We start from the raw sequence: 27,531 nt of genomic DNA, 5'->3' as shown, positions 1-27,531 counted from the left end.
TATAAAAGCCTTTAAAGCAAGAGAGTCCATCACTCTCCAAGGCAGCCTATTCCACTGTCAAACAGTTCTTATCCTCAGGAAATCCTTCCTAATGTTTAAGCGGAATCTCTTTTGTGTAAGTTAATCTTTTGCTCCATGTCTTACCACTTCATTACATTGAGAGGGGAAAGAATGGGTGACCATCCCTTTAAGAGTAGAGAATCGTCCCTCTTATATAGTTAGCCTCTCCATCACACTCACATGTGGAAACTTAAAAGCTGGCAATACATTCATCTTACATTCATCACAAGGTCAGCCTTATTTTTTTGTTTTTAATCAGAAGAAACACCAATATCCAAAAACCAAGAGATCCTCTGCCCTGCCCAAAAATAATATTGCAATATAGTCATATAGTACAATATAATAATATATAATGCTTATATAGTGCTTATATTGTGATATACTAATAATATAATATACTAGCTGTGTCCGGCCACGCGTTGCTGTGGCGTTGTCTGGTGGTGTTGGTGAGAAATTTGAGTTAGTGGTGGTATTGAATGTCTGTTGTATGGTTGTCTTTATGTTTAGTATGTATTTGGTTGTTTGTGTAATGTGAAAGTGGTGAGAGTAGAGGGGGTCTTTGTCGCTGTGTAGTATTGTATAGTATGCATACGTTGTCCAAGTGTTGTGAATGGTTAGATTGTGTCTTGGTGCATAGTAGAAAGGGTTGGGGTAGATGGCCGTTAGGGGTGTGTCCAAATTATTGGATGGTATAGTTCTATGATTATTATTATTATTATTATTATTATTATTATTATTATTATTGTTGCTGTTATCATCATGATTATTATCTTTATTATCATCATTATTATTATATAGTGGGTGGATGGCCATCTGTCAGGAGTGTTTGGATTGTGTGGTCTTGCATTGTAGAAGGAGGTTGTACTGGATGATTCTTAGGGCTGTCTGCAAACATAAGGATTCCGTGATATTAGTATTGTTATTATCAAGAGGCTGTATGGCCATCTGTTGGGAATGTTTGGATTGTGTTCTCCATAGCAGGAAGGGGTTGGACTGGATGGCCTTTAGGGGTCTCTCTTATCTGTGTGACTGTAGGATTCTATTATTTTTATGGTGGAGATTGTGGAGATATTGGATGGCCATCTGTCAAGAGTGTTTGGATTGGGTGGTCTTGCATGGTAGAAGGAAGTTGTACTGGATGGTTCTTAGGGCTGTCTGCAAACATGAGGATTCCATTATATTGTTATTAGTATTATTATTATCAAGAGGCTATATGACCATCTGTTTTGAATGTTTGGATTGTGTTCTCCATGGCAGGAAGGGGTTGGACTGGATGGCCTTTAGGGATCTCTGCTATCTCTGTGACTGTAGGATTATTATTATTTTTATGGTGGAGATTGTGGAGATATTGGATGGCCATTTGTCAGGAGTGTTTGGATTGTGTGGTCTTGCATGGTAGAAGGAGGTTGTACTGGATGATTCTTAGGGCTGTCTGGAAACATGAGGATTCCGTGATATTGTTATTAGCATTATTATTATGAAGAGGCTGTATGGCCATCTGTTGGGAATGTTTGGATTGTGTTTTCCATGGCAGGAAGGGGTTGGACTGCATGGCCTTTAGGGATCTCTGCTATCTCTGTGACTGTAGGATTATTATTATTTTTATTGTGGAGATTGTGGAGATAAGCACCAAAACATCATGTTAGACAACACATTTGGTAGAAAAAGTAGTTCAATATGCAGTAATGTTATGTTGTAATTACTGTATTTACGAATTCAGCACCAAAATATCATGATATATTGAAAACATTGACTACAAAAATGGCTAGGATAATCCTGAAACTTGGATAAGCGAGGCTTGGATAAGTGAGACTCTACTGTAAATAATTCGGATGATGGGCGGGCACTAGGACCCAGGGGACAGCTTTTTCCCATTGCCTGCCTTTCCTCTTCCCTGCCGGCCATGAGGCTTTCTCTTTCCCTCCCGGCATGGCTCCCGATGGTGCATTGTGAGTTCTGTCCATGTGGAGATGCGTGACGTGATTTTATGTTGTTTCAACCTTAAGGCGTGGATGATAGGTTGTGTTGTCAAATTTCAAGGTTGGGGGGCCTTTACTTTTGTTGTTTTGCTCGGTGCCGCGATTCCATCACCCTTTTATATATATAAATTGTATGTATTGTATATATAACTTGTAAGCCACCCTGAGTCCCCTTTGGGGAGAGAATGGCAGGATATAAATGTTGCTAATAAATGAATAAATAAGTAAATAAAGCCCTTACATGAAAGGAGATTAACACCAGTTTTAAACCACTTCTTTCCATGGGATCCTATGGTTCTGCCCTGAACCCCATAGGATACAAGAGACAGTACTCTAGGTTTAAACCATTACTTTCCATGGAATCCTGTAGTTCTGCATCAAAGCCCATAGACTACAAGAGACAGTGATCCCAGTTAAAACAATTTTTTCCATGGGATCCTATGGTTCTGCATCAAACCCCATTGGATACATGAGACTGCTGATGGTTGGGCAATGAAACAGGATGGGAAACTTTTGATGGTTCCCAGCACACCTGTTTTTCACTTGTAAACATGGGAGTAAAGTGTGATAAGGTAGGAGTTTCCTCCTTTCAGGTCATTTCTGCTCTTTTCAATCCAGGAACGTGTGATGAGTTTGATGCCTCTCCATGCTTGAAAAGAGACTGAAGTGTCCTACGAGGGGGAAATTTCTCAATGTGATGAGGTCAATTAATGGAGTTTCCTCCTTTCAGGATACTCCTGCCTCTTTTCAACAATGGAAGGCTATGCATGACAACCAGAAGTAGTCATGTGATGAGCTCAGTCCCTCTCCATGCTTGTAAAGAGGCTGAAATTTCCTATGACTAGGAAATGTCTCAATGTGATAATCACTGGAGCAGCAGAAATCTAGCTTGATTCTCTGCAGTTTGTTGCAGTAGGAGCACAATGGCTGCTGTGGGAAGTGAGGAAATATGGGATCCTTTCAAATATTTAGACATGGCTTCAAGTCCCTTTTCAGCCTTCTCTTCTACAGGCTAAATATACTCAACTCCCTAAGATTCTCCTCATAGGCAGGGGCGGTTCAACCACGAGGCAAATTAGGCAGTTGCCTGTGGCACCATCCTCTAGGGGGGTGCCGTTGAGGCAATTCTTGCCTCCACGGCTGCGCCTACCTCTGCAAGGAAGGGGTTTGCCGCTTTGGGGAGCAGAGAAATGCTACTTCTCTGCTCCTCAAATCGGCGAACCTCTTCCTTTTTGCCAGGAAGGGGTTTGCCGCTTTGGGGAGCAGAGAAACGCCGCTTCTCTGCTCCCCAAAGCGGCGAACCGCTTCTTTTTTGTCAGGAAGGCGTTCACCGCTTGCAGAGCAGAGAAACGCCGCTTCTCTGCTCCCCAAAGTGGCGAACCGCTTCCTTTTTGCCAGGAAGGCATTCGCCGCTTTGCGGAGCAGAGAAACGCCACTTCTCTGTTCCCCAAAGTGGCGAACCCCTTCCTTCTCGCCCCTTCCTCGAGGCCAGGTCTCTGGGCTGCCTGGCCATGTTCCAGAAGCATTATCTCCTGACGCTTCACCCACATCTATGGCAGGCATCCTCAGAGGTTGTGAGATATGTTGGAAGCTAGGTAAGTGGGGTTTATATATCTGTGGAAAGTCCAGGGTGGGAGAAAGAGCTCTTGTCTGTTTGAGGCTAGTGTGAATGTTACAATTGGCCAGCTTGGTTAGCATTTAATGGCCTTGCAGATTCAAAGCTTGGCTGCTTCCTCCCTGAGGGCATCCTTGGTTGGGAGGTGTTAGCTGGCCCTGATTGTTTCCTGTCTGGATTTCCCCTGTTTTCAGAGTGTTGTTCTTTATTTAGGCTTTTCCTTAATCCCTCCTTATTATCCAACATGTTCGCTTATCCAACACTTTTATTTTTCAGTTATTGGTTTTGGGGTGAGGGGCGCCAAAATTCTGTTGGCCTACACTTGAAAATTACCTTGGGCTGGCCCTGCTTATAGGGCTTGGCTTCCAGATCTTTTATCATTTTGGATGTCTGGAAATGGACAGAAGGGGAACAAAATCTGTGTATGGGCAAAAGATCAAAGAGACCTGTGCAGAATATAGGAGTATAGGACAAAACACTGCAGATGAGTTTAGTGGATGCAGGATAGCCTGCATGGAATATACTATTTTTTTCTCATAGATAGGGAAATCAGAAGGAATAGCTGGGATAGCTGCATCTGCCCCCAGATCTGTTGTATCGTGCAGGATATGGTCGCTCCAGCCCACTTTCTCTCATTTCTTTTAGGAAAATACAGAAACTGAAATAACACCCCTGTTCATATCAATGGTATAGCTCAGAGTAAGCTCAGCTCTGGTTCTATTTTTAGAACAAAAGCAGTGACATCATCCACTAGAGGAAGCCTTGTTTGCTCACTGGATTCCCATCCTGACCAAAATGATAACACAGAGCTTTTACGTGTCACTATTGTTTGTGATGATTAGCTCAAATTCAATAGGGCTGTGGATAGAGGAAGTTGAATCTGCCACTTGCCTTTGAAGGATGCTTGCTTGGTTAGCTCATCCATATTAATCAGAGCACACAAGGTTTTCAGACTGAATACAGTACTGAAACATAACATGCAGTGCAGACAGATGCTGTTTCATGTCCGTCAGAGAAGAAACTTGATGCTGCCATCTTTTTTCCCAATCAGTATCACTTCTTTCGAACCATTCAGACACCTACCTTGAATGGTGTGTGGATTAAATCCCCCAAATAAATAAGACACAACAATGAAAGATTTCCTGGGACAAAGAAAAAAGAGGAGGGGGGACACAAATCAACGCAATCTAGATTTTTCACTTCCTTTCTCTAAGGAGGATCCTCCTTTACATCTTAAATGGTAAAAACCCTTAGAAATGCAAACAATCTTACAGTGATCTAAAGAAGGCATTCCAGGTGGCTGAAGCAGCACTTTAGTTAAACAAATATAGTCTATTACGAGTTGGGATCTTATGCACATTTGTCTACCCTGAGTTAGACAGCTTTGGGAGCCCTTGGTGGCACAATGGGTTAAACCCTTATGCCAGCAGGCCTGCTGACTTGAAGGTTGGGTTGCTGACCTGAAGGTTGCCAGATCAAATCCGGGGAAAGAGCGGATGAGCTCCCTCTATCAGCTCCAGCTTCCCATGTGAGGACATGAGAGAGGCCTTCCACAAGGATGGTAAAACATAAAAACATTTGGGCATCTCCTGGTTTAACGTCCTTGCAGACGGCCAATTGTCTCACACCTGAAGCGACTTGCAGTTTCTCAAGTCGCTCCAGACACACAAAAAACCTATCATGGTGACATATCTTGTCACTAACATAGCTCTATCATCATAAAGCAATTAATTGCACCCTCTGGTGCAGGGTCTTGGTTCCTTAGTAGATGGAATATAGATTTTTTTCCCTGCCCATGCCATTCCTTTGAATAACATCAGCACTGTGCCATAAGCAGCTGTCAGCAATGAAGAAGGAATAAGAATCATAGGACAGGAATAGAGAACAAATGAAGGGGTTTTTCTAGGCTCAATGAAAGTGCAGGCTCTTTGGGTTTTGCCAGAATTTGCCAGTTGGCATTTTTCCTGCATCCACTTATTCAGTTCTTTTGGAGTGGAGCATTTGTGTTCATAGAGATTTCTTGAATCTGAACTAAGACTTCTGGAAGCCACCAACCACCAATTTTTTCTAACAGCAAATTAGGAAAGGTACTGGGAGGGATTTGCAGGTGTTTTCTGTTCAAAATCCCACCTTGGTGGAAAAGCAAGATTTCAGGATTATTGATTTACTGCAGATGGAATTTGCTTTCGTCTTTGCCAGGGATTATATCTCCTGTTAAAAAAAATGCTGAAGAGCAAATTGCTTCACTCACTGATATATACCAAAGCAGCAGCTAAAGCCTGGAATTAGTAAATAAATCCTAGAGAAGCAGAAATCCAGTTCCTTCTACAAAGTCAACTAGGTATCCACAGACATAGCATTAATACACACCGTCAGAAATAGAAGACTATACTAGCATAACTATTCTTGCCAAATAATTTGATTTCTTGCCCCAGATGTCATTCTATACTTCTGTGTATGAATGTTTCACAAACATTTTTTTGTCTTTGATTTAAAATGAGGATTTTGGCGCTGTCTGGAAGCACCCTTGGTCTTTTTCTCACATAGAACAGAGAGGAAAAAGATTGAAATTGGAAGAAGATACATGAAAATGGAAATTCTTGAGTGACAGGAAGTTGGCTGGAAATGAGTCCAGAGAAAAATAGTTTTTCCTCCTGTGTCTGGCAAAGTTTTGAAACTCCATCTCAAGCCTAGGGATTTGGCAAGCCTATTTTAAGCTGATTTAATGTGTCCTGTTGAACTCTAGGGTTAGCACCCAAGAAGAAATCCAGAAATTTCTCCTTTCTGTTCATGTTGATATTTCATGGCTTGATGGAGTAGACTAAAACTGGATTTTAATTTTTTGTGGTTGTTTTTAGCAGGATTGTATGCTTTTGTTTTATGATGTTTAATTTTGTTGTCCCTTTTGGCAACTGAATGTTTTGCCTTATGTTGGAGACCACCCTGAGTCGACTTGGGGAGATAGGGCGGTATATAAATAAAGTGTTGTTGTTGTTGTTGTTGTTGTTGTCAACATTTCCCAGTCAAAGAACAATTCATTAAACACACTGACTTGCAGGATTTTGACATGATCTATGGTGGTTGACTGACTGATAAAAACAAGCCAGAATGGAACAAAACGTCAAAATTTCACTAAGAGGGGGAGCCCTCAGTGGCACAGCATATTAAAGCACTGAGCTGCTGAACATGTGGAACGAAAGGTCACAGGTTTGAATCCGGTGAGGAGAGTGAGCGCCCGCTGTTAGTCCCAGCTTCTGCCAACCTAGCAGTTCGAAAACTTGCAAATGTGAGTAGACCAATAGGTATTGCTCTGACAAGAAGGTAATGGCACTCCATGCAGTCATGCCAGCCACATGACCTTGGCAGTGGCTATGGACAACGCTGGCTCTTCAGCTTAGAAATGGAGATGAGAACCAACCCCCAGAGTTGGACATGACTAGACCTCATGTCAGGGGAAAACCTTTACATTTACCTTCACTAAGAGGATTGTGGGTATGTGTGAATAAACTTTCCTTGTTCAACTGTGTATTTTAGATATTTCAAGTCAAGTGTTTTAATCTGAAACATTTCTACATCTTGCTTTGTGATAAGAAGTACTTTCTCGTCATTCTTCAGCTGAATATATGTATTCCTAAATGTAAGTCAGTCATTCAAAGTCAAATAATTCTGGTATGGGAGGAGTTGAATAACTCTGATTTAAGGGAAAAACCAATTTGCATCTTTTACCATTATCTGGAAGAAAATATTTTATCAGTATTTTAAAAACTGTTTTGAGAATCAAAACTCACATCTTTCTGGGATTGTGTATAGCTTTCGATTCAATGGATATATGTGTTTGTTTATTACTATCTAAGCTCTTGTAGGCAGAAGTTTTATTGATCAAAGTGTAACTGAAAAAGGGAGCTGACACTGAGCGTTATTTCTATTTTGACAAAAACAGCAACAAAAGAACAAACTTAGAAACGCTGGCTCTGCAACTTCAAACAAGGCTTCACTAAGAATTTCAAAAAGGTTTGTTCATTGAACAACTGTTGCAAAATGTATGGAGAAACTTTCTTTTCACAGCGGGTGTATTTATGCACACACCCATGTGTGTGCATCTGCCAGCATGACACTTTTTAGAGCAGAAGGACTTCCCCATGCAAAATTCAACACTAGGGAAATGGAGAAGGCACAAACAGACAAAGAATGTTTATTTAGAAATCATTCATTTGTCCCTTTGAATCTATTTGCATTGTTTTGTACAGTTTACAACTATTTAAAATAAAATAGAAGAGAAAAAGAAGAGAATGAAAACCGAAATAAATCAGCAAATAAAAATATTTCAAAAATGTGGGAGAACTATCAAATATTTATTATTGTTTATTTATCAAAATATTTATACACTGCCTAATACCAAAAAATCTCAAAGCAACTTACAAAAATCTTTTTAAAGGTGTCAGGCAAAACAAATCCATGTCAGAACAAATACAGTAGAGTCTCACTTATCCAACACTCGCTTATCCAGCGTTCTGGATTATCCAATGCATTTTTGTAGTCAATGTTTTCAATAAATCGTGATATTTTGGTGCTAAATTCGTAAATACAGTAATTACTACATAGCATTATTTCGTATTGAGCTACTTTTTCTGTCAAATTTGTTGTATGACATGATGTTTGGGGGCTTATTTGTAAAATCATAATCTAACTTGATGTTTAATAGGCTTTTCCTTAATCCCTCCTTATTATCCAACATATTTGCTTATCTGCCGGCCCGTTTATGTTGGATAAGTGAGACTCTACTGTAGATCCCATAGAACAGTGGTTCTCTAGAACAGTGGTTCTCAACCTGTGGGTCCCCAGATGTTTTGGCCTTCAGCTCCCAGAAATCCTAACAGCTGGTAAACTGGCTGGGATTTCGGGGAGTTATAGGCCAAAACACCTGAAGACCCACAGAATCACTGCCACAGAATAAAGTGGAGGAAGGATGAAAGCACTTTCTGCATCTATTAATAAGCTGTGGTTAATTGGCCATAGCTCAGCAGGAATGCGCTATTTCCAATTACCCGTACTTAATAATGAAAGAAAAAAGGTAAAGGTAAAGGTTCCCCCTGACGTTAAGTCCAGTCATGTCTGACTTTGGTGGTTGGTGCTCATCTCCATTTCTAAGCCGAAGAGCCGGTGTTGTCCGTAGACATCTCCAGGTCATGTGGCCAGCATGACTGCATGGAGCGCCGTTACCTTCCCGCCGGAGCAGTACCTATTGATCTACTCACATTGGCATGTTTTCGAACTGCTAGGTTGGCAGGAGCTGGAGCTAACAGCGGCCACTCCCGGGGTTTGAACCTGGGAGCTTTCGGTCTCTAGCTCAGTGATTTAACGCACTTCGCCACCGGGGCTCCTTGAAAGAAACACAACAGTTATTCCCTTCCCAACAAGTTATGAAAGTTTCCACTTGGATTTTTGTGTATAAAAGGATTGTGAGTGTCTGTTCAATGCTAATCAAGCTGGCCAATTGCAGCATTCACACTTGCCTCAAACAGACAAGAGTTCTTTCTCCCACCCTGGACATTGCATGGATATATAAACCCTACTTGCCTAGTTTCCAACAGACCTCACAACCTCTGAGGATGCCTGCCATAGATGTAGGCAAAATGTCAGGAGGGAATGCTTCTGGAACATGGGCATACAGTCCGGAAAACTCACAGCAACCTGTTCCGCAATCCAAAATGATAAAAGCCTGGAGAACCAAGGAGGGCACCCACCCCTTCCCCAACTTCTTCCCCCAAAAGCCCTTTAAATAAAAGAAAACTTCTATTTTCTTTTATTTAAAGGCCGCCTAGCACATAAAAATGGCACATCAAGAGGCAGAGGGACAAATCGCTCCTGCCTCTCCCCACCTCACCTCCTTCCACGTAATTTCTACACACCAGGAGACCTGCTGAAGAGTTGACATGGCAGCCCAACAAGTTTTCTTTTACTTTTAAGGCTTTTGGGGGCTTCTTTGAGGGGGGGTAGGTAGGTGGCCAGATGCCATTCTGGAAGTTACTTGGATGGGGACACAAGCCTGGGTTTTTGGGAAGAAACCTGCTTCGTCATGGGTTTAATCCATGGAAGCGCCCTCAGGCAACCATAAGATCAAATGTTCTCAGAAATGAACACAGTGGGGCACATTCCTAACCACAGGAATTACCTGGCCAGGCCTATGGCAGTTCCGGCAAATCTCCACAGCTGAAAGAGCCTGAGGTCAGGTAACTCCAAAACAGAGTGGATTCCAGTTCTAGAATGAACCCTTTTCTTACTCAGAAGCACTTCTTGTCTTGGCTGGGTTAGGTGTCTGTTATTAGATCATATTAATTTTATTATTGCCTTCAGACATCATTTCAGATGAGCAACAACATCTGGTGATTTTTTTAAAAGTTTTTATCTCCTACCTATTGACAGCAGCATACTCCAGAATTGTAGACAATCTCCTGGGAAGTAGTTCACATAAATATTAAATAGAACACAGAATACGATTTTCGAATGGCCATAGTATCATATAATATGTCCCCAACAACATCTTCTGGAAATGGCCTCGAAGGAAGAAGTAGCCATTGGTCACTGTGCTTAACAGTAGATAAAATTAGGGGATAACCAGGACTCTTATCCAGTGGCAGCTATGGCTTCAAGGTTAATCAGGTGGTGAATAAATTGAGTTACACCCAAAGTTTAAAGGTTCTATCTTAATTAATATACTCTATGGTCAAAGTAAAGTCTGCTCATCACTGAAAGTAGCTGCTGTAGGCTTGGAATCAGAAGCTGTGAAAAATCCAGGTGTCACATTGTTGGAGAACAGTTGAGGTCTTTAGGTTTTCATTTGTCTATTCTTATAACAGAGTAGAGATGTGCGTGAATTTTTTCCTTCACTTTCTTCATGCTGTCATTTCGTTTTGACCATTCGTCTACACAAAACAAATGACAACATTTTCGTAGGAAACGAGCGGCAACACGAAAGTGAAAACAGCACAGTCATCATGCTTGCTTTCATTTTTACTTTCATTTCGGCCCCGTAACAATAAGCAGGTACTGACAGAGGGCTGATTTCCCATTACAACTGATGTGTACCAATGGGTGTTAATAATAATATTAATATTAATAACATTTATTCTGGGACCCTAAGCTGAGTCTGAGAGAGGGCTGCTTCCCCATAGCAGCTGATGTGTGCCAATTGGTGTTAATAATAGTAGTAGTAGTAATAATAACAGCAACAACAACAACAACAACAACAACAACAACAACAACAACAACAAAAATAACAATAGTACTCTGGGGAAGACTCAAACGTTTTAAAAGTTGGTGGGCTAAAAGGGGTCAAAATGCCTTCAGTGTGTGGTGATTTTCACCCCTCTGGCCCAAAAACCAAGCCCGGGGGGGGGGGGGGGGTGAGCCTCGGAAACCCTCCCATTGCAACCAACGGTCCGAGAATTTTCATTTTTTTCGTAAGCTGGATGAAAATTCTGTTCGTATAGGCTCCCCATTTTCATTAGTGGGAACAAATATGAAAATGAGACTAATGAGACACAAAATGAACAGCAATTCCATACAAAAGCACAATACTATAACAAAATGATGAACAGAACATGAAATCAGGGCATAAACCAGATATTTTGCCAGTTTCCCTTCTCTAAGGCAAATTCTTCTGATGTGGGACTTTTGCAAGCGGAGATTTAGTTGTAGTAACTCTTCAAGTTCAATAGACAGTCACAAATATACTTTCACCCGTTGGTGAAGATACAGGGATGCTATGCAATGTTGATGAACATCGGTGCAAATTTTCTCAGTATGTTTCCTATTAGTCTGAAATTCAAACAGTGCTGTAAAACTATTGTTGTCTGCCTTCAAGTTATTTCAAACTTATGACAAGTCTAAGGCAAACCTATCACAGGATTTTCTTGGCAAAATTTGTTCAAAGGACAGTTGCCTTTGCCTTCCTCTGAGACTGAGAGAAACTTGCTCAAGGTCACCCAGAGGGTTTCCGTGACTGAGTAGACATTTGAACCCTAGTCTTCAGAGTAGTAGTCCAGTGATCAAACCACCAGAGAAGGGTAGTGCTATTCAAAGTAGCAGTCCCTGAACTAGTAATTTTTCAGGAAAGAAAAAAGCAGTGATGGCCAAAGGCCATAAATATGGTGCTAGTCCCATACATTATATAGTGTGAAAAGCTGTCCATGGACTGGTGCTAGACTTTAATCTGCTGTCGATCCTTGGAGAGCTCCAAGGAAAGAAAAAATGTTGTCAATGGACACAATTACACTACAAGTTTCTATACTGTACTGGAAATGGGAAATTGTCAGTTGTTCTAATAAGGTAGCTTAGGGATCACTTCTATAAAGCTCATTTTTGCACCTATTGGCTAATATCTATAGCATTCAAATTTATGTTATTCCAATGAGCTACTTCTCACATTTAGTAAGGGAAATGTGCAAGCAATATGGCACTTGGCAGGCTATAATAAAGTCTCCCTCCTGCTTTCTTTATAGCAGTACCAAGACAAGAAACTTTTATCTTTCTCAGTTTAAAGAATTTCCAGGTGTTTCCAAACCAAAAAAAAAAATGGTGTTAGCAGGAGTTATCTGGGATATAAGTGATGATAGTGAAGCCACGATGTCAAACTTTGTGAGCATTCTCAGAAAATGATTCTAAAATTGGAATTAGAATCTCTTACCGCTATGAACAAAACAAGAGAGCCAAAATGACCACAGATGTCCACTCTGTGCAGAAATAGAACATTGCATGCTACGTTGGCTTACTCACATTCAACAGGGACATATCCTAGACTAGAAGGTATTTAGAGAATCTGTAATAAAAGTGCTGTTCAGAGAAACTGTAAATCTGAGTTCCAAGAGATCAGATTTGGGCTCCTCCATTTCATTTCCCGAGCTATTGTTAGATGTAAAACCCATTAATCGCACCATAAAATAATGTTGCCATGACTGCTACTTTATTTGTCACATATGTGAAAAGGGTCAGGAGCTAATTCTGAATTTAACAGCTGAAACCAGAGACATACCTTACAGTCAACAGTCTTCAGAGAGCAAAATGAATACCCTGGAGCTCACTGTCGGCTGTGAGAAAATTGCACAAGACTGTTTGAGAAATGCACAACCACACCATTCATCGCAAAGTTTTTATTGGCCATTATCTTGCTCTGGATATGGAGTCATCACCCCCAGCTGCAGTAAAACCCAACCATTTTTCACAATGTCTCCCTGCATTTAACTGACAATTTTACTGGCATCATAAAAGGGCATATTTCTGAGATCACAAGGGTGTGTGAGATTCAACTGTGTCAAATATGGTTCTGTTTTTGTTAGCGTCCAGCCATTGCAGAGCGCTCACCAAAGACATTTATCTTCTCAAAATCGTTCATCTTTAAATGCAGGCCTTTATAACTCATACATAAAGCTGGGGGGCCAAAGGGAAAAGAAAGGTGATGAATGTAACTTGTCTCCTTCTGCCATTAAAGTAGCAGACAGCCTTAATTGATTTTGGGAGCAAATTAAGGGTGGTTAATACCTGTTGGTAATATTAATTAATTTAATATCTGTTGGAATTATTAATTAATTTAATGCCTGTTGATTTTATTAATTAGCATGAGTTAAACATATGAATGAAAGTATGTTTAAGATAGAGTGAGGTAGAATTTAAGGGTCAAATTATAATTATGGAAAGCATAGTTTGAAATCATTTTTATTTTTTGTCTTTTACATTCTTTCTTAATTAATTGAGTGGCAGGTGTGGGGAATGTTGTGTTTACATTTGGTATTTTGCATTTTGCATGCAATACTGTATTAATGTTGTATCCATGGTAGCTGTGTTCCAAAACCACCGCTACCACCCTCCATGGAACCATGAATAATATACCGGAAACTGTATGTTTGTGCCAGAAGCATACCATAGAATTGCACTGGAGGAACTAGAGAGGGCCACAAACATTGTTTGGGAGTGGGGGGCGGAACATAGGTAAATAAAATTGGCAAAGTTGAATCTGTGGATAAGAAGGTTATAATGTAACATGGTTGTGTTTGCTAGGCTCGGGCTGTGGTGCAGGCTGGAGAGCAGCTGCAATGAATCACTGCAATGAATCACTCTGACCAGGAGGTCATGAGTTCGAGGCCTGCTCGGAGCCTATGTTTGTCTTGTCTTTGTTCTATGTTAAAAGGCATTGAATGGTTGCCTATATGTGTAATGTGATCCGCCCTGAGTCCTCTTCGGGGTGAGAAGGGCGGAATATAAATGCTGTAAATAAATAAATAAATAGGCATGGACAAATTAATCGGAATTGTCGTTAATCGTAATAAATTCATTAATCGTAATACATTCAAACAGGTTTCTGCTGGTTTGGCGCTTCCGAATTAACTTTCCAATTCGAAGTGTTGGAGCCCATCCTCTGAATGCCTTCAGAATACCTTCTGATATAAGAGTTTTCAACCAATCTCCTGCATCGAGCTTAAGAGCCCCATAGAAACCATAGGAATGTTTTCACTCCTGGATATAGTATTGAAAAGGAGGAGGAAGAGAAGGGGCTATTTTGCAAGAGTGTCCCTCCCTGTGCGCTAAACATGAGTGAGGAATGTGTGGAAGGAAAAGAGGGAGGAAACTGTGCCCTGCTTGCTGCTGCTGCTCCAACCAACCCGGGGCGACTACTTGCTCTCGGAGGGCCCTCTCCTTGTCCAGCTCCCTCTGCAACCTGTCTGCCCGGGCTTCTTGTGGCGCACTGCCTCCTAGGATCTCAGCCCCACTGCCATCAAGGAGGGAAGGAAGGAGGAAGGAAGAGGAGGAGGAGAAAAAGGTGAGGAAGGAAGCCATAGAAGTTTCCCTTGGTTTCCCTTTCTCTCTCCCTCTTTTGCACAAAGTTCTCCAATGCTTTGCAAACCCAACCCGCCCACAGCTCCCAATCCGGATTCTCCTCCTCCCCTTCACTCCCGAAGCAACTCGATCTGAACCAAGCACCAGCTTTCCCTCCTTCTCCTTCGCCTTTCTCGGCTGAGGAAGAAGGAACCGCAGCCGCCAAGGAACAAGGTACATACAAAGATTCAGAAGTTTCGGAAAGTTTTGATTTTTTTTGCTTCAAAATTCAGAAATGACTTTAGAAACGAAGCACCAGCACCCCCTACTTTTGAACCATTTTTTTTCCTGGATCGCACATGCCTAGTGTTTGACTTTGGGGCACACTTTATTTTTTTTATTTCTGCAGATTTTCTATGATAAAAAGATACTGATAGCAGACTACACTGCATTTTGAGCACATATCAGGCAAATTGACAGTTAACATTGTTGGTCTCCTTCTATGTCCCGCATTGCTTACCTGAGCTACACCAAAGCTGGAGCGTAACCAATGGCAACTGGTACAGGAGCCCTTGTAGCATAATGGGTTAAACCCTTGTGCCAGCAGGGCTGATGACTTGAAATTTGGGTTGCTGACTTGAAGGTTACCAGTTCGAATCCAACCCGGGGAGAGTGAGGATGAGCTCCCTCGATCAGCTCCAGTTCCATGAGAGGACATGAGAGAACCTTCCCACAATGATGGTAAAAACATCAAAAACATCTGGGTGTCCCCTGGGCAACATCCTTACAGACAGCCAATTCTCTCACACCAGAAGCGACTTGCAGTTTCTCAGGCGCTCCTGACTTGAAAAAAAAAATGGCAGCTGGAGCCTCCCATATGAATGGAAGTCGTGAATCCATTTCTTTTCAATCTTTAAACATTTCCCACTATGATGAAATTTATGGCACACAGCCAATTAGGGGAATGGTTTCAGTGCCTTAGTTAACTCCCATAAAATTCATATTAAAACGAAGCAAAGATTCACTGACATGGAAAACCATCTACCCACAGTGAATTAGAGATAACAAAGGATGCGTATTAGCTGCAGTCACAAACTTTTCTCCATTCCACCCGTGGTGCCTAAAAACATGACTCAAATGATGCTGTTATTCTTTCGGGTTTCTCACTTTTTCAAAAACCAGCCTGTAAAAACGAGAGCAGAGAAACTGGGTTCTCGGCAGCATCACACTTTTTTTTTTGTGCCAGGTGAAAACATGGCTTTTTATTAAAGCCTACGGGCTTTATCCAGTTTATACTTGCTCATAATTTTAACTGTTTTGACTTGTTTTAATCTTTTGGGATGCTTTAATATCTCTTTGGAGTGTAAATTATGTTTAGTGCTCCACATTTTGTTTCAAAATGTTTAACCTGATTTTCTTGGCTACCACCCTGAGATCCTTGGATATGATATAATTATGTGATATACATATTTATAAGACAGATACATTGATAGATAGTTAGGACCTCATTACATGGAGGTCCTTAAGGCAGGAGACAGTGAGGGAATCTGTGGGGCAGTGCCCCATATCGTTTCCTTACCATCATACGGTGTTTCCCATCTGTCCCTGGCTTGGTTTATGACTGTGGTTCTCAACCTGTGGGTCCCCAGGTGTTTTGGCCTACAACTCCCAGAAATCCCAGTCAGTTTACCAGCTGTTAGGATTTCTGGGAATTGAAGGCCAAAACATTTGGGGACTCACAGGTTGAGAACCACTGGTTTATGAGAACAAGGATAGTCACCCATGATCTAAGGCAGGGGTCCCCAAACTAAGGCCCGGGGGCCGGATGCGGCCCTCCAAGGTCATTTACCTGGCCCCTGCCCTCAGTTTTATAATATAATATTTTTATATCAGTTTTAATAATATAATATATTGTATATACATATAATATTGATAAAATATTATAATGTTATACAATATAATATTAATAGTAATACCATATAATAATATTAATTGTATGTTATATATTACATATTATATAATAGTATAGTGGTATAGTTCAATACAGTAATATATAATGCTAATATTGTGCTATGCTAATAATATAATATATTGTATGTACATACAGCTGCTCTGAGTCCCCTTCGGGGTGAAAAGGGTGGGATATAAATGTAATAAATAAATGTAGTAAATAAATAATTAATTTTAGACTTAGGCTCACCCAAATTCTGACATGACTTGAAGGCACACAACAACAACAACAACAACAACAACAACAACAACAACAACAACAATCCTAATTAACTTGACTATCTCATTGGCCAAAAGCAGGCCCACACTTTCCATTGAAATCCTAATAGGTTTATGTTGGTTAAAATTGTTTTCATTTTAAAATATTGTATTGTTCTTTCATTGTTGTTGTTGTTGTTGTTGTTGTTGCACTACAAATAAGACATGTGCAGTATGCATAGGAATTTGTTTGTATTTTTTTTCCAAATGATAATTCGGCCCCTCCACATCTGAAGGATTGTGGACTGGCCCTTTGCTTAAAAAGTTTGGAGACCCCTGATCTAAGGGTTGCCTCTTAGCCCGCTGTTGAGACACAGCGTGCACAGAGCTGGAACAGACCCCTCCAGAAGTAGCCCTGTGTTATGTGATGGTCTCTGGCAGGCTCCATCCTGGCTGTGTCTCGGCAGCATCCTAGGATGGGCAAAAAGCCCCATGTGATGAGGTCCATAGATAGATATTAGACATTGTTGTCTAGTAATGGAGGAGAGCAGGAGGAGGACTTGGCAGCTACAAACAAATCATACCTGGTCAGTCTTTTCCACCATGGTGAAATGTAGTGCATTTATTATCTCTTTAAAAGAGGTTGCTAAGGGCAGTTCCCAAGGAGGAGGAGACTACATCAATGTTGAAGATAAATACTGGTAGAAAGACCCTGTGGCATTATTGTCACTCCCTCCAGCTAATCTCAGATTCCACTAATGTGAGCTGCATAACTGGGGAAAATCACAAATTGAATTCCACTGTGCACTTGTAGAATCCTTTTGTCATTAATTATACATACTTGAGATATAAAACAATGTAGTTGATGGCTAGTGCTTCATATGGTGCAGTTAGAACTATGGCTTCAGGCTTAAATCTATTACCTCATCACACCAGAACATGGATCCACTTTAAATCAGTTTCTGCCTCCAGCAGAATTCTGGGGTTTGTAGTTTGTAAGGCTCGGGGCCTCTCTGGCTGAGATGTTTAAAGGCCCCTCCCTAAAGTGGATTTAAAGTGGATCCAAATTCTAGTGTGATGAGGTCCTAGATCATTATGATTCTCATAGTGACACAGACAGGCAGTGCAGAGTCCTCAGGGTCAGCTTCAAAAGGGGAAAAGGGTGGGGGGTATGTCCTAAAAAAAAAACCTTGCCCACTCTCATATATTCCATCACTGAAGAAAAAATTATCTGATCAGCTTCTCTGCCACTAGGTGTACCTTCTCTGCCACTAGGTGTACCTTCTCTGCCACTAGGTGTACCTTCTCTGCCACTGGGTGTACCTTCTCTGCCATTAGGTGTACCTTCTCTGCCACTAGGTGTACCTTCTCTGCCACTAGGTGTACCTTCTCTGCCACTAGGTGTACCTTCTCTGCCACTAGGTGTATCTTCTCTGCCTGTAGGTGTATCTTCTCTGCCACTAGGTGTACCTTCTCTGCCATTAGGTGTACCTTCTCTGCCACTAGGTGTACCTTCTCTGCCATTAGGTGTACCTTCTCTGCCATTAGGTGTACCTTCTATGCCACTAGGTGTATCTTCTCTGCCACTAGGTGTACCTTCTCTGCCATTAGGTGTACCTTCTCTGCCACTAGGTGTATCTTCTCTGCCTGTAGGTGTACCTTCTCTGCCACTAGGTGTACCTTCTCTGCCATTAGGTGTACCTTCTCTGCCACTAGGTGTACCTTCTCTGCCACTAGGTGTACCTTCTCTGCCATTAGGTGTACCTTCTCTGCCATTAGGTGTACCTTCTCTGCCACTAGGTGTACCTTCTCTGCCACTAGGTGTACCTTCTCTGCCACTAGGTGTACCTTCTCTGCCATTAGGTGTACCTTCTCTGCCACTAGGTGTATCTTCTCTGCCTGTAGGTGTACCTTCTCTGCCACTAGGTGTACCTTCTCTGCCACTAGGTGTACCTTCTCTGCCACTAGGTGTACCTTCTCTGCCACTAGGTGTACCTTCTCTGCCACTAGGTGTACCTTCTCTGCCATTAGGTGTACCTATCCCCTATGAATCTGGGAGAAACTTATATACATGCTATTAAGGCCCTTTTTACGCTGTCCTATTTCCCATGAACTGATCCCAGATTATCTGTTTATCCCAGATTATCTAGCAGTGGAGACTCAGGCCCCTTCTACACTTCCATATAATCCAGATTATCAAAGCGGATAATCCACATTATCTGATTTGAACTAAATTATATGAATCTTCACTGCCATATAATCCAGTTCAAAGCAGATAATCTGGATTTGATTTGGTTGTGTAGATGGGGCCTCATATGATCCAGTTCAAAGCAGAGAACCTGGGATCAAATCCTGAAATATATCCTTATACACTATATAAGGATAGTGTAGAAGGGGCCTAAGAGGGTTTGTAAGGGTTAATTTTCCATTCCTTGTCAAAACCAAGAATGTTAGTGAATTATTTGAATACAAAAAAGATGAAATGTAGAAATTAAATCCAGCTATCTTGGCATACTTTTCACTCCTTGAAAATGTCAATATATCACTTCATGTTATCTGCATCATAGAAAAGAGAGCAGCATCACATATGAGCAGTTTTGGTTTCCCATTGCTGCTTTGATCCCCGAGAGTCTGGAAAATAACAGTTACAAGAGATATAACTGATGGGATTAACTGTTGTTTGTTTTCACTCTGTGAACACGTTCTATGTATACATTATTAGCTTAAACATCATGCCATGGGAGGCATAGTATAATCTTACCCAGTTTAATCATAACTGCACTATAAATGTGAACTATCTTAAGGGCCATTTGCTTTTCTTAAGATACTGTAAAAAGCAGTAACTAGGAACTAGCAGTAACTAGGAACTAGGGGCCCCTGTTGGCACAGTGCATTAAAGCGCTGAGCTGCTGAACTTGTGGACCAAAAGGTCCCAGGTTCAATCCCAGGAGCAGAATGAGCACCCGCTGTTAGCCCCAGCTCCTGCCAACCTAGCAGTTCGAAAACATGCAAATGTGAGTAGATCAATAGGTACCGCTCTGGCGGGAAGGTAACGGCACTCCAGGCAGTCATGCCGGCCACATGACCTTGGAGGTGTCTATGGACAACGCTGGCTCTTTGGCTTAGAGATGAGCACCAACCCCCAGAGTCCGTCACAACTGGACGTAATGTCAGGGGAAACCTTTACCTTTACCTAGGAACTAGAAACAGCAAATAGGGAATGGAAAGACTTCTCAACAAACCCAAGGATAGTTTGTGGAGAAAACCATCAGATGTAAACGTGGAAAAAATCAATGTAAAATGGATACATAGATTATATTTAAAACAATTGAGCCACAGTCAGGAAGCGATTCAGATGTCTGGTGGTAAAGAGGCTGAAACATCATTGCCCCCTGCCCAAAAGCCCATTAGGGGCCATGCACCTTTATTGCTTCACCTTAAAGCAGTGGTTCTCAACCTTCCTAATGCCGCGACCCCTTAATACAGTTCCTCATGCTGTGGTGACCCCCAACCATAAAATTATTTTTGTTGCTACTTCATAACTGTGATTTTGCTACTGTTATAAATTGTAATGTAAATATCTGACATGCAGGATATATTTTCATTCACTGGAAATACCTGATACGCCCAAATTTGAATACTGGTGGGGTTGCTAGGGGATTGATTTTGTTATTTGGGAGTTGTAGTTGCTGGGATTAATACTCAATCTACAATCAAAGAGAATTTAGAACTCCACCAATAATTGAATTGAACCAGACGTAGCACACAGAACTCCCACGGCCAACAGGAAATACTGGAAGAGTTTGGTGGGCAGTGACCTTGAGTTTTGGAGTTGTAGTTCACCTACATCCAGAGAGCACTGTGGACTCCAAACAATGATGGATCCGGACCAAACTTGGCACAAATACTCAATATGCCCAAATGTGAACACTAGTGGAGTTTGGGGAAAACAGACCTTGATATTTAGGAGTTGTAGTTGCTGGGATTTACAGTTCAACTACAATCAAAGGACCCCTTGAATCCCACCAACAATAGAATTGGGCCAAACTTTCCACACAGAACCCCCATGACAAACAGAAAATGCTAGAGGGATTTGGGTTCCTAAGACCATCAGAATAGGAAGGACAATAAAATTGAAGAATTGGGAACTTAGGTGGAATATAAAATTAAAATACACCTTTGCAACCAATTTAAAGGAGAATTGGTATAAAATGATGTACCGGTGGTACATGACACCACACAAATTAGGACTAATGTATAAAAGCACTCGTAATAAATGTTGGAAATGTGGTGAAGAAGAAGGCACGTTCTACCATACCTGGTGGACGTGCAAAAGGGCAGCAAAATATTGGAAAATGGTACATATAACTTGTCAAGAGATCTTAAAAATTAAACTGCCAATGAAACCGGAGTACTTTCTATTAAGTATGATCAACGAAGAAGAGCAATGGGATAGAAACAAAGATATCCTATTCTTCTATCTGACTACAGCTGCAAGAATGGCTTATGCCAAAGTATGGAAACAAGGAATAATACCAACAAAAGAGGAGTGGCTAGAAAAACTAACTGAAGTCATGGATATGGACCGGCTCACATATTTACTGCAAAGAAATACTGGAAGATACACTAAGAATACAGATTGGAGACCGGTTATAGAATATATGAAAAAATAAAAAGATAATAAAATAAAAATAAAATAAAAAAGAAAGGACAGAAGTTCAAAAATAGGCAGAAAGAAAAGGACAAAGTAAGAAAGCCCCGGGATAAAGGAGTAAGAATGGGAAGGAAGGAATTGAAGAAATTAATAAGCAAGAAACAATAGAATGGAACTTCTGAAATTTTTCCAGATGCATTGCAAAGAAGAAGAATGGAAGTACAATCCCTTTTTCCTTATTATCCTGGACTATCCCCCTCCTCCTTCCCCTCTTCCCCCTTTTTTATTATCTTTTTTTCCCTCTTCCCCACTACAGTATTTTTTCCGTCCCCTTTACCTATGATTTTATTGCACTGTTTTGTTTCAATAAAAATCAATTTAAAAAAAGAAGAAGAAATATGTGTTTTCTAATGGTCTTTGGTGACCCCTCTGAAACCCCCTCGCGAATCCGCCTAGGGATCCTGTTCCCCAGGTTGAGGAACGCTGCCTTAAAGCATATAAGTGTCTCTTGCTTGTTTCCACCAAAAGTATTGCTTTGCATTGAAAAAGTACAGCATTTTTTTTTTTTAGAACAAAGCATGAATTGCCAATATAACTTGTTTTAAGGTGCTCAGCATTTCCAGGGAGCTTCCAGTGGCATCAACCTACTTGTGTACAAGAAGTGCTTTATGAAGGAAGAATGACTTTTTAAATGTTAAAATACTGCTTTTCTTGTGGTGGTAGCAAGGGGCAGAGTATCCTGGAAGACGGGAAGGGATCTTATATGTGGCTCATGTGTTGCTCTTGCCCTGTCTTGGAGGGCAGTCTCTTTCTTTCAGCAGATGGAGTTAATATTCAAATAGTAGTTTCATCATACCAAATGAATTTCTGGCACTTCCTAATGCCAGCTGCAAATGCTGATTTGTATTTTCAATTTTGTCTAAAAAACATTCTGGGACATATGAGAACAAAAAGTCCCGAGGAGCACACAGACATCAATGGCTGTGGTTCACATGGTAATATGTGCATGGTGCCCTGGCTGTGCTTTTTGCATGCCAGCTGACTTGCTGTTTAACTTACCTGCTGCTTCTGTTTGTAGATAAATTGTGGGAAAGGTAAAGATAATGGGAGTTCCTCTTCAACACCTTCTCCTTCTCTTCTCTTGTCTTTGAAAAAAAATCATCAAAGTTATAGCATCAGTGCAATAGTGAAATGATTTCTTGGACTATGTTATACAGGTTGTGTATTTCTTGAGATCCAAAGTGTTTTGGATTTCAGCTTTTTTGCATTTTCAGAATACCTGTGCCTGCATATAAAGTAGAATTTCAATTATCCAAGCTAAACGGGCTGGCAGAACCTTGGATAAGCGAATATCTTGGATAATAAGGAGGGATTAAGGAAAAATCTATTAAACATCAAATTAAGTTATGATTTTACAAATTAAGCACCAAAACATCATGTTATACAACAAATTTAACAGAAAAAGTAGTTCAGTACACAGTAATGTTATGTTGTAATTACTGTATTTACGAATTTAGCACCAAAATGTCATGATATATTGAAAACATTGACTACAAAAATGCCATGGATAATCCAGAACCTTGGATAAGCGAGTCTTGGATAAGTGAGACTCTACTGTACATACATAATGTGATATATCAGAGAAAATAATAATAATAATAATACACTTTATTTATATTCCCTGGAGGGACTCAGAGTAGATTACAGAACAAATATAAGGCAAACATTCAGTGCCTATTACACAATGACATACAATACACAGACAGAGGTAAAAATCTCCCCCTTTTTTCATCTCTGGCGTCTGGAGGTGATGCTCAATTCTGGCCATGAGGAAGTGCTCTTGTTCCATTTTTCCATGCCAAGGAGTCTGTTATCCATAGATATCTCTGATCTGTTGCTGGCATGTTTTGCATATTTGCATCGGGCACCCCTTTACCTTCCCGCCAAGTTGGTACCTATTGATCTACTCACATTGCATGCTTTCGAACTGCTAGGTTGGCAGAAGCTAGGGCTAACAGTCGGGAGCTCACCCCAACTCGCGACTTTGAACTGCCAATCCTCTGGTTGACATATTTCCTTCAGCTATCAGTTTCACAAGCTGTGCTACCACAGCCCCAAATCTAAACAGGAAACTAGCATGTTTTTCATATACACATTATACACACAACCTGAAGGTAATTTTTCTTGGCAATATTTAAAATAATTTTGTATCATGAATCAAAACTTTGTTTCATGCATCAGAAAGCAAATGCACTATCTCTATCCCCCATGTAGATGATTTTGGAGTAGTTCAAATCTCTGAATTCCAATATGTAATGGTAAGAATTATTAATTAAATACTTTAAAAATAAAAATTCAGAAAATTTGCCCTTCACATCTAGCAGCTCTGACCTCATTCTCCACCCCAAAATAAAGGCAATTTTAGAAGCAAGAAAATGCTACATCTGATGACAAACAGCCTTTGAAAAAGAATAAGAGAGGGCACAAGATAATGAAGCTCTTCACACGAAAAGTATCCTCAGCACTTCTGCAGAGTCAGGACACAATCATGTGGTACTCAGATGTCGGCCCGCAACACCCAACATTGACAATGAAAGCTATAGCTAAAGGGGTTGCAGTGCATCAGCATCTGGAGAGCCACATGATTTTACACAAACACGTACACATAGAGTATAAAGAATCTCTCCATGGAAATCTACAAGCATTTGCTCACACCAAATGGTATCGTTTTGCTAGCAGAAATACAGCAGAGAAATAGAACTAGTAGAAATCTAGTAAAGAATCTAAAGTACTTGTCTACTGAAATAGCTGTATTACTGGGCATAATTCCTATAGCAGCAATTTTGGGCGGATCCAGACAGGACTTTAAGTTGCGCCCAATCGGGTTTAAAAAACCTGATTGGTTTTTAAAAAAATTGAAGACTTCAAATACTACTACTAATGTGAGTATAAAGAAGGGTGGAGGTCACTGCATAAATACAACGTAATGTAGACTGACCAACACCACCAGACTAAGCTACAGCAACGCGTGGCCGGGCACAGCTAGTATCATAATATAGTGTTTATTTCAAATGCACTTATGCAAGGACACAACTAGCTTAATGTGGCACAATTAAACAAAAACATTTTAAACCTTCAAGAAACCATATGAGAGCTTTTTCTAAAAGGCCTCCAGTCATGTTTTTTTTCACCAGTCCTCTCTTTTCATATGATTTCGATTTTGGTGGCAAGACATATAGATCTATGCTTTTTAACATGCTTGCAGTAGCTGGTAAGGTAAGTTTACCTGTTGTCTCTGTCTCTCTCTCTGATTTGCTGTTCATACATGAGATTCTGGAGGCATCTGCTGCTTACGTTTCCTGTTGTATGCAAAAATAACACATGAGTTAGGTAGGCTCAGTTAAAGTAGAATCTTATTATTCAGTTGAAGCTTTATTATATTATTTACTGCGGAACCACTGCTGCAAACCAAGACTGAACGTCTGTGTTTCTCCAGCCTGCCATCATTTTGCCAATTCCAATGCTGCTGAAAATATATCTCATTGGACAAAGCAGAAAAGAGGAATGGGTTGCTATAAAATGACTTTGTAAGAAAGTGCCTCCGTGAGAGGATTTATAAGCTGAGACTAAATACTGAAAGCACCAGTCCCTGTGTGACTAGGAAAGTTAAACAGGTCAGCCCTGGTTAGTACTTGGATGGGAGACAACCAATGAATTCCCAGTGCCATAGGCTGTACTTCAAAGGAAATAACTAGCAAAACCACATTTGAGTATTTCTTGTCTAAGAAAACTCTATGAAATACATGGGTGTTTTGACAGTTGTCTTTAAAGCACATATGTACATGCGGAAAATCCGATATACCGGACCTTAAGCCATACCTTCATCTTTTTCTTTCAAATATATACACACCGAATTCTCTTGCATGTAGGGTTAAGAGAACAGTTAATGCAAATTATCTAGTCCACTTGCACAATTTTATCCAATAGCACATGCTTGAGCCACATGTGTAACTGAAAAATCCAGCATAAGTCCAACAGTGCACCATTTCTACTTGTAAAATTATATTGGATTTATGCCATTGACAAGAAGCTCAAGACCATTAATATCTTCATCAATGATTAAACAGGGAAGCTTAGTATTCTGCCCTGAAATAGTTTAATATTTCAAGATTTAAAAACTGGAGAGGCAGGTGCACCATGACTAGTTTCAAATGGTCAGTAGTAGCATAAAGGGATATTTGTTTCTCTGATAAAGCAACAGCTCAATAAAATTAAATTTTAAAAAGATAGGAGTAAAATATATTGATCTTAACCTTTCCAGGGTGTAAAATATTAACCAGAGGACCTTTATTTTACATCAGTCAGAGCTGTTAGATCAATTAAAAATGGGAATTTGGCTGCAAACAAGTGGAAAACAGCTTTGATTGAAGTCTTAATTTCACCTGATTTTTTGTCATTGATATCCATTATGTTTGAAAATATTGACTTGGGGATTTAAACAGGAGAGGGGAAATATATTTGGCTTCATTTCTATGTGTTTATTAAAACTGATAAATTACAAACAAAATATTTAAATAGTCATCCTAACGTAGAACTGCTTATAAGCTTTCTTGGATTTCTCCTTTAATTGACATTGCAGAGTATAGTCTACAAGAAAATTAACAAAAATGACCCCTTATTATTTATTTCATGAATATATGGTTTTAAAGTCGCACTTGTAGCTTATTTGGGTGATATTTAATAACAATTATAAAACACTAATAATAGCTTTTGCTCATGTAACAGTTATTTTTAAAAACCTTGTTTTCGCAAAATGAGAATAATATGTTATACATATTTTAAGGGTAATACATGTTCAGGGAAAAAAGTTGTAGAACAATTACTAAAAGAAAACTCATCAATCACTACTAATACCCTCATCTATTTACTTTTTAAATTGCTTCATCAAGGATTTTGCCTCTTAGTAAATAAATGCCAAACCGTAAGAACTGATACAATGTTTGTTCAAAAATATACATAATTGAATATGGTGTGATTTGTCCCTACATAAGAGAATATAGGATTGCACTATTAATGGAGGGACCATCTGCACCCCCAAATCGTTCAGCGTAGTGGCACTTTAGCCTGACGTGTCCAAATGATACACCTAGACTAATGCGAAATTTGAATCCAGGGAGCGGAGTGAGCTCCCACTATTAGCCCCAGCTTCTGCCAGCCTAGCAGTTCGACAACATGAGAATGTGAGTAGATCAATAGTTACCGCTCCGGTACCCAGGGGTTTTAGTAGAGCACAAGTTAAACACGAGTCTATTGTGTAATGTGGCAGTGTAAAAGTCCAATGCAATTCTAGGCTGCATCAATAAGAGCATAATACAATTTCATAGAATAAGATCCGTGGTGGTGCAATGAATTAAACTCCTGTGCTGGCTGAACTGCTGACCTGAAGGCTGCCAGTCTGAATCTGCGAGATGGGGTGAGCTCCTGTGTGTCAGCTCTAGCTTGCGGGGACATGAGAGAAGCCTCCCAGCAGGATGGTAACACATCCGGGCATCCCCTGGGCAACATCTCTGTATACGGCCAATTCTCTCACACCAGAAGCAGCTTGCAGTATGTTCTCAAGTCACAATAAAAAATTCTTATAACAATAGAAACATAAGAGTTGGAAAAGACCACAGGAGTCATCTAATCCACTGCCATGCACGAAAACACAATCAAAACATTCCTATCCTGTCTCTGCTTAAAAATCTCCAGGAAAGGAGACTGCCACACTCTGAGGCATCATAGTCCACTGCTGAATCGCTCTTACCATCAGACATCCTTCTTTACGTGGAAATATTTCCTGCAATTTGAAATCATTTCTCCGTGTCCTAGGCTGAATCTACACTGTCATATAATGCAGGTTCAGAGTGCAGTTTAACTACATGGAATTAGATTTTTTATAATAAATTCTGCACTGTCCCCTTAATGGACTCAGTTCTCAACAGAAACATTTCCTTCAGATCTACAGTAAAAAGAAACCCAGGAATAATGGAGATAGCCCAAGTTAAAGGTGAGAACAGACACTAGCAACAAACACTATGAGTGCACTGAGATTAATATCTTCTTTGGGGCTTTCATTCATTGCTTGAAATAAAAAATAAATGCAATAATCAAACACTTTATAACTGAGAAAGATTACTGGAAAACTTCAGAGACCTTTTACAGGA

The 27,531-nt window shown here is 40.4% G+C and overlaps 1 long non-coding RNA gene across 1 annotated transcript in view; it reads right to left on the bottom strand.

Annotated features, from left to right (window-relative positions):
• Positions 1-27,531, bottom strand: part of LOC134298227 (uncharacterized) — a 102,885-nt gene that overhangs the window by 16,722 nt on the left and 58,632 nt on the right. Inside the window, exons 2-3 of the long non-coding RNA XR_010005188.1 lie at positions 24,612-24,684; positions 22,385-22,470 (exon numbers count right to left, since the gene is read on the bottom strand). This is a non-coding gene — a long non-coding RNA (uncharacterized LOC134298227). The remainder of the gene's footprint in view (positions 1-22,384; positions 22,471-24,611; positions 24,685-27,531) is intronic.

Source organism: Anolis carolinensis, chromosome 4, assembly GCF_035594765.1.
Source record: "Anolis carolinensis isolate JA03-04 chromosome 4, rAnoCar3.1.pri, whole genome shotgun sequence".
NCBI classification, from domain to species: domain Eukaryota; kingdom Metazoa; phylum Chordata; class Lepidosauria; order Squamata; family Dactyloidae; genus Anolis; species Anolis carolinensis.
Note: the sequence above shows the minus strand (reverse complement) of the source record. Positions and strands in the feature narration are given on the sequence as shown.